Source organism: Prionailurus viverrinus, chromosome D3 (assembly GCF_022837055.1).
Source record: "Prionailurus viverrinus isolate Anna chromosome D3, UM_Priviv_1.0, whole genome shotgun sequence".
Classification (NCBI taxonomy): Eukaryota; Metazoa; Chordata; class Mammalia; order Carnivora; family Felidae; genus Prionailurus; species Prionailurus viverrinus.
This window is the reverse complement of record NC_062572.1, coordinates 58,198,857-58,205,563: the sequence shown is the minus strand read 5'-3', so window position 1 is coordinate 58,205,563 and position 6,707 is coordinate 58,198,857. Positions and strand designations below refer to the sequence as shown.

The following is a 6,707-nucleotide window of genomic DNA, read 5'->3' as shown; positions in this document are numbered from 1 at the left end:
GTTAAGCATCCCACTCTTGACTTCAGCTCAGGTCACGATCTCGCAGTTTGTGAGTTGGGGCTTGCATGTCAGCTTGGGATTCTCTCTCTCCCTGTCCCTCTGCCCCTCCCCTATTTGCACACGCCTTCTCTCTCTCTCTCAAAATAAATAAAAACACTTCAAATTTTTAAAAAGAAATATGTGGACATTAGATGAGGAGAAGAAAGCATCTCTAAATTCATTTTTTGTTTTTGTTTGTGGAGGTTGGCAAGTGGACAAGCAGGAGCTGGTTATCACTGATTTAAGGTCTGACTGTTAAACAAACTGATGGTCTGACACTGATGAAAGTTTAGGAGAAATCTGAAGACCTTTTATAAGTGTCTGACCCCTGAGGAAGTGATGCTGCAAGTAAGTACTTTCAGGTTCCCGGTGATGGAATGACCGGGTTAGTCACTGCCACTTCTCACAAGTCTGGGAGTGGCTGGCAAATCAGAACAGAACGGGTCAGGGCCGGCAATCGAGCATCTCTGTAGGTGTGGGTCAAGTTAACCCCTGGTACACTCCACCCTGCCAGCCTAAGCAAAACAGTTCAGTCCAAATCTTTTCATATGTTATTTTATTTTATTTTATTTTTAATTTCTTTTTTCTTCAACGTTTTTATTTATTTTTGGGACAGAGAGAGACAGAGCATGAATGGGGGAGGGGCAGAGAGAGAGGGAGACACAGAATCGGAAGCAGGCTCCAGGCTCTGAGCCATCAGCCCAGAGCCTGACGCGGGGCTGGAACTCACGGACCGCGAGATCGTGACCTGGCTGAAGTCGGACGTTCAACCGACTGCGCCACCCAGGCGCCCCTCATATGTTATTTTAGAGTTTGAGCGATAGCGGGAGCAGAGAGCAGACACCAGAGAGCCCTGAGCAGCCCGCCGCAGCTGGCCTAGTTACCCTCACACCCTGCGCAGAGCTACAGCTGCCGGCCAGGTCACCATCAGGACCCGGTCACCATCACCACAGCCCACAGCGCTGCACGCACCAACCCCGGCACCACAGGCAACGGCACAGGGAACGAGGCCTCCTATCGGCTGCACCTTGCCCGCTGGGGACAAGAAGCCCATGGCAACAGAGTCAAATGGTTCAATGGAAGAAACGGATGTGGTTTCATCAACAGGAATGACACAGAGGAAGATGTATTTGTACACCAGACTGCCATAAAGAAGAATCCCAGGAAATACCTTCACAGTGTAGGCAGTAGGGGAGACTGGGGTCTGATGTCGTGGGAGGAGAAAGGGAGCCGAGGCAGCAAACGTTACAGGCCCCGGTGGAGTTCCAGCACACGGCAGTCAATATGCAGCGGGCCGTAACCATTACAGACACTCTCCATGTGGCAGGGGCGCAATTCCCAGCAGAATTACAACAGTGAAAGTGGGAGAAAAAAAGAGGGATGGGAGAGTGCTCCTGAAGGCCGGGCCCCATAGCACTGGCCCTGGCACAGGCGGAGGTTCCCACTTCAGTACCAGCAGAGACCTCGTGGATGCAGACCACAGTCCTCGGCGCCTCCTGTGCAGGGGGAAGTGATGGAAGGTGCTGACAAGCAGGATGCAGGAGAACAAGGTAGACCAGTGAGACATACTAAGTACCGAGGTTACAGACAAAGATTCTGAAGGGGTCCTCCTTGCTAAAGGCAGCCTAGAGAGGATGGCAATGAAGAAGAGAAGGAAGAGCAAGGAGATGAGACCCAAGGTCAGCAGCCAGCTCAGCTTTGGTACCGCCGCAACTTCCAATTACGGAGAAGCAGACACCCAGAAAACCCTCAACCACAAGATGGCAAAGAGACACAGGCAGCCGATCCACCAGTGGAGAATTCGTCCGCTAGCAAGGTTGAGCAGGACGGGGCTGAGTAAATGCCAGCTTACCATCGCTACAAGCATCTGGTTTAGTCATCCAACAAAGAAATGAGCAAAAGATTGGAGCTGAAGACGGTAAATGCTTGCTTTTTCCCCACTGACCAGATAAACAGATCTGCATTGTCTATGCAGCATGGGGTTTTTATTTTCACCTAAAGACATCACTTTTTGGTGATGACAAATGTGTTTAAAAAAAAAAAAAGCCTGGTTTTTCTTAAAACCAAAAAAAAAAAAACTTTTTTCCCCCCTCCAATACACCTTTAAAGATTTTTAAATTGTTTCATATCTGGTCAAGTTGAGACTTTTAAGAGCCTCATTTTAATTTGTAATAAAAGTTTACACCTTGATTTTTTTTTTTCCCAAAAAAAGTCAACAAACAGCAAGCACCTGTTAATAAAGGCCTTAAATAAATATATATTATTTTTTATGTGAGTATTTTACATAATATTATAATAGCATATCATAATAGTTAAATCTGAATTGTAGACTAGTCAAAATCTGCTACTTTATTTAGCACCCCTGCCCCCCAAAAAAGATTTATCCTTCTGTTAGGAGACTGATCTTCAAGGCACCGTCCAACTTCCCCAGTGAGCTGATGTCAGTCAGCACTGAATCCACCATCTTCCTCCCCACACCAAACCTCCCCCGATCCTATGGGCTCCAACATGCAAGCTGACTTCAAACACTGTCATCCTCAGCAGCCACCATCCTGGTCACGGAGCCAAACACCAACCTACCTGCCTATCAACCTGTAAACTGACACTTCGGCCAAAACCAAATCCAGATGCAAACCACGACCCAACCACCATCTCCTGACCCCCTGGCGCTTAGATTCCCTCACCCTGCCAAACCTGCTCTTCTTCATCTGCTTCCTAGTCCCCTCCCGTTCTCCTAACCACAAGGCTTCTAGTTTCACGTGCTTCGCTACCGACCTAGAAGTCACACAACCTTTGTGATTACGCCATTTTGGACACATACAAAAAATCCCTCACCTTTTGGACATCTTCAGCCTGTCCATCCCTAACCCTAGACGAGTCCCACTGCCCACTTGTTCTGCTCCAACTTCCAGGATATTAACATCACAGACAAAGTTCTGAGTCCACGGTCCAGCCATGCTAAGTAGCCAGATGGAGGGGCCCTCACCGCTCTTTACAAACCCTCTCTTGGATGCCCCTCACCACCCCCTCCCGTGTGCGTACCCTCATGGACCACCCCACAGGATCCTGGCCTCTGACTCTACAGTGTCACCTCCTCACACTCAAGTCCCCTCCACCTCACTTTCACCTCACACTCCCTTTGCTCCCCTCTGAGTCCTTCCTCCTTTTCAAGGATCATGCTCGCCTCACTTGTACACTTGACTGCATCCTCTTCAGCCTCAGAAGCCTGGTTCCACAACACTCCTCTCTTCTTTCACACTCACCAGTCAACTTCACTAGCCTCTCTCCCGAGGTAACTTTTAGGCAAACTGCGCCTGAAGGGTTTTGTCCCTCCCGTCTCCACGAAAAAAATACTCTTAAAAACTGAACTGTCAACATTTACAAATCAGGACACTTCACTGGAAAAATCAAGATTCCTGGCTTCTCTGGTAAACTAGAATCCTCTGCCACCACTGAATGAGCACACCCAAATCGCAAAATCCCAGGAGCTGATTACTGGTGGCCCCCTTTCAATGGGTATTTGCCATCTCCAATGCACCACATTACTCTTTCTTCGTCCCTGGTCAAAAGACTCGCATGCTCCTTACCTCCCAGTCTCACAGACGGCCACCACCACACCAGCCCACTGCTTGCAATTAACAGGCTCTGCTCCTTCCAGTTCTAAAAGACATTTCCCTCAACTATCCCAATTCAAGCCACACACCTCCTTCCCCCTCCCCACAATATTTCCTTCAAGGAAGGGTCCACACTCACTGTCCCACTTAGCACTATGCACTCACTCCTACACCCCCTGTAATGTGATTTCCACTGTTACCTCTCTGCCGAAACTGAAGAGAGCAGAGAAAGCAAGGAAGTGGAAGAACGCTTTTCACATTTCTGCCTGCTCAACAGCACTGGACATAGGTGCCTGTCATCCTTCAGAAGGTCTTCCACCTGGGCTTTTCTCCTGCTACAGAAATCACATAGACCTTCCGTGGTTAGAGACCTAGCGACACCTCTGAATGACACACGGACCCCGTCAGCATACGCTGTCCCTGTAACACTGCCACCAGCAAACCCAGCTTTCAGAGTTTCCCCAAGGACAAAAACAACAGGAAAAAGACTCAGTCTAAAACTGACCAGTCTCACACCTCTGAAGGTAAGCACACTGATTTACTAAACACATACTGATCACTTGTCAGCTGGTAGGGACCGGTAAAACAAGGTCCCTGCCCTTGCTTAGGAATTCAGTCTAGAATGGACACAGATGGATACAATGACAGTGTCGACATAATACTTGATATGATAAGAAGGGGGAAAAAAAGAAGCACAAAAGAGAAGTCCAGGGAGGGCCAGAGCAGCTTGCTGAGAGAAACACTGGAGCTGCCCTCGGCATCAACAGATCCACTGTCACCATTTTAGTCCAGGCCCCCTGCAATTCTCCCAACTGGCCACCAGACCCCCTTTTTAGTCATCCTAAACTCTCCCAAATCCATTCTCCACACTGCAGCAGGGGTGGTCTGCTTAAAATTCAAAACAGAGCTCTCTCCTGCCCAAAACCTCTCAACAGCACTGCAAATACGGTCCTGCCATATCTGCCCCATGCGGATTTTTCTCTCTCATCTCACCCCACCTTCTGTGGCACCTTCTGTGGCACCAGCGACCCCTCAGCCACACGGATTTTGCAGTTCCTTAAACAGAATGAGTTCTCCTCAGTGACACAGTCTCTGCATACACCATTCTCTTCCCCTGGAATCCTCTTGCCACCACTCTCTGTATGAAAACCATTTTGAACCCTGGGTCTCAACTGAAATGTCATTTCCCCTGTTTACTTGTTTCTATTTCTGTCTGCCCCATTACATTGTGTGATCAAAACAAAACCAAGTCTGTTTTATTCACTTTGTATTCACAGTGTCTGGCATGCAACACGCTACCAATATTTGCTTGATGAGGACATAAAGGACTCCTCTTCTAGAGTCCTAATGTAAGCATCCCCTCAGGTTCATTTCTCAATCATCTCTACCACTCCCTATTTTTAGCACCCCAATGCTAATCATGCTTATCTGTCCTGTCCAGACCTGACCTGGCCTCCCAAGATCAAGTATTGTTACTATGATGCCTGCAGGATAATTCCACCTGGAGTCCCATTCTGATACTTGCAATTGGACATGTCTCAAGACACATTCATTAACTATCCTCAAACAAAATTTATTTTCCTGTTGCTGTTGACGTTAACATCCTCTTACAGGCTGAGTGACTGACTTCTCTCTTTCTTTAACTCACTGACAAGAACAACTGCTTCCATCTCTAAAAATGCACCTGTATGTTCCTATACACACAAGTAAATGACCTAGTGCATTAGCTTCATTTTCCTGCCTCTAATCTTTTAAAATATGGGCACATTAAAGCTAAATTCTGATGTCTACCAATACTCCCATCAAAATCCTTCAATGGCTCCTTGCTGCCTTCAAAGTTCATACTATTCAAAGCTCCTATCAATCTTGTCCACACTATTCTCACAAGGCAGTCTAATTTGGTGGTTAGGACCAAAAACTCTGCAGCCAGACTGCCATGCTAAACACACAGAAACAAGGACAGATGCAGATCCCTCTATACTACTGTTCCTTCATCTGTACAATGGGGATAATGATAAAAAGTATTTACCTCTGAGGTGCCTGGGTGGCTCAGTCAGTTAAGCATCTGACTCTTGATTTCGGCTCAGGTCACACTGACAGGGCAGAGCCTGCTTGGGATTCTCTCTCTCTCTTCCCCTCACTTTCTCTCTCTGTCCCACCATGTGCACTCTCTCTCAAAATAAACTTTTTAAAAAAGCATTTACCTCCAAGTGTTGTTATAAAGACTTAAGTGATAAGGAGAACCCTTAGAATAGTTCTTGGCGCAGGTCAGTGCCATATACATCGTGTTTTACCACCCCATCTCCAATTATCAATAGCCTACATCCCAGTCTATCTGAACCAAGTCACTCTTCCTTAAAGCTTTTCACTTTCCCTTCCAAGGTAAAAGCCCACAGCTGATAAGCACCAGCCGTTAAGCTGCCAGTATTCCACCCCTCTTGAAGGGCATTTCCCGTCAATAGCTTCCACCACAAAGCGCCTTTCTCTCCAGGAGTGTCCTTTATATCTCAAGCACTGAAATTCTCCAGAGGTTGCTCATCAAAAGATTTCCAGCCCTGTTCAAAGACTGTTAGTCTACAATTAACCATCCTCTTCTTCCCTCTACTTTCTCAATTCTCTCCTAAGTTTCAGATCAAAGGCAATCCTACCACCATTTTCCATGCCCCGTGGCAAAAGTGTTTTAGTTCTCCTGTGTCCCTAATCTGGGTAAAAGTTGAAACTTTCATGACTACTACATCCCTGCAACAGTTCTATTATATCAGATAGTGTTCCCGTTGCATGGAAACACTTTAATTAAAATTAAGTTCTGCAATGTTATTATGAGAAGAATATGGATGGACTTCAATACCTGAAGCAGCCAACCCTCACCATCATGACAGTGCTGCCCTCTAACCCTCTAAAGTCCTTGCTATGCACAGGAACTTGGGAATAATAGTAAACTGTGTATTAATAACCCTGCTCATTCCTAGGGATGGAAAAATAAGAGTTATTACCAGAAAACTTAACATTAAGGAAAATAATAAATCATAAAATGTAATGTGTAATTTCCGAAGA

General features: G+C 46.5%; 1 pseudogene; it reads left to right on the top strand.

Moving 5' to 3' along the window:
- The first annotated feature begins 378 nt into the window (after positions 1–378).
- LOC125148659 (Y-box-binding protein 1-like) lies at positions 379–1,964 on the top strand (annotated as a pseudogene).
- Positions 1,965–6,707: the final 4,743 nt, after the last annotated feature.